The sequence below is a fragment of the Mandrillus leucophaeus genome, unplaced genomic scaffold, assembly GCF_000951045.1.
Source record: "Mandrillus leucophaeus isolate KB7577 unplaced genomic scaffold, Mleu.le_1.0 Scaffold243, whole genome shotgun sequence".
Lineage (NCBI taxonomy): Eukaryota > Metazoa > Chordata > Mammalia > Primates > Cercopithecidae > Mandrillus > Mandrillus leucophaeus.
In genome coordinates, this window is record NW_012102510.1 from 3,559,524 (window position 1) to 3,561,279 (window position 1,756).

The window sequence follows — 1,756 nt, forward strand, 5'->3', positions numbered from 1 at the left end:
AAAAAAAAAAAAAAAAAAAACCAAGACAACTATAATCTAATAACAGATCTATTACAGCAATTTTTAGCAACGTAATTTTTCTCTATATATTGATCACTTGGGAATCTTAGATTTAAAAACCTCTTGAGGATAGAAAGTGAAATCAAGGCCGACTTTAGATTTCACCTACGTTCTTAAGGTTCCTAGACCTGCCAGAAAGTGACCATTTTATTTACCCACTGTAAAGCTAAAAACACTTGAAGTCAGGCATTCCATGCATTTTGATGAAAGCTTTGGTAATATAACCAATTTTTTTTTCTTTTTGAGACAGAGTCTTGCTCTATCACCCAGGCTGGTATGCAGTGGTGAGATGTCAGCTCACTGCAGCCTCCACCTCCTGGGTTCAAGCAATTCTCCTGCCTCAGTCTCCTGAGTAGCCAGGATTACAAATGTGTGCCACCACTCCCTGCTACGTATTTTTGTATTTTTAGTAGAGATGTGGTTTCACCATGTTGGCCAGGCTGGTCTCAGACTCCTGACCTCAGATGATCCATGTGCCTCAGCCTCCCAAAGTGCTGGGATTATAGGTGTGAGCCACCGTGCCCAGCCCTATAACCAATGTTTTTAATTGTATCCGACTATAAAGAGAGAGCAGATTTTTTTTTATTTTCGTGTTTAAAAAAAAAAAATGGGCCTGGTGCAATGACTCACACCTATAATCCCAGAAGGTTGGGAGAGCACTTGAGCCCAGGAGTTCAAGATCAGCCTGGGCAACATAACTAGACCCCCGTCTCTGAAAAAAGCATAATAAGAAGAAAGGAAAAAAAAAAAAAAGGGAAGAAAACAAAGAGAAGAGAAAAGTAAAGTATGGTTTTATTATTACCTGCATGAGGTGGTAGGTGTGCTTGAGAGAAGAGAGGAAAGGAGGGGAGGAGAGGGGAGGGCAGGGGAGGGCAGGAGAGGGGAGGGAGAGGAGGGGCAGTGGGGAGAGGGAGTGGGGAGCTGCAGGCAGGAAGGAATGGTTTTATTACTACCTGCAGGCAGGGCCTGCATGAGGTGGTGGGTGTGCTGGGCCCAGGGGACGTGTGGGTTGTGAGGAGATGGTGATGGTGAGGCTGGAAGGAAAGGGGGTGGCTTGGAAACCAGGCCCAAGGGATCCTCAGATCCACTTCTTGGAATGGGCAGCCTTGAGAAAAGAGTCACGGTAAGCCACAGTCATGCCATCCATCAGATGCAGAAATTCTTGGAAATCTAGCTGCCCATCACTAGTGAGATCCAGTTTCTTCAACATGTGGTCAAGGACTCTGGGGCCCTCTGGTTCTTCGTGAAGGCGTCCAGTTCTCTATTCATGAAGTTTGGGAACTCCATATTGGAGTGCATGCTATTATAACCACCCTTTCCAGTCTATTTCTGGAAAACAGCAATCAGGGACTCTCTGTAGGCCTGGAGATTTTTGCCATGTTGGAGTTGAATGAGTCACCAAGAGCAGGTTTTTACTAGACCTGTGTAAATAGCCATATTGCCATAAGAATATTTACAAATGGTTTCTGAATTCTGGAAGAATGGAGCAGAAAGAGAAAGCAAACCTTTCCATCTTAGTTTACAAAAGTATACTTTACCAAATTGTTATAAACTATAGATAGTTTAACAGAGAAAATTTTCTCTTTGTTTCATTTTTTTGAGAAAGTGTTGTGCCCTGTTGCACAGGCTAGAGTGCAGTGGTACAAACACGGCTCCCTGCAACCTCTGCCTCCTGGCTGAAGTGATCCTCCCACCT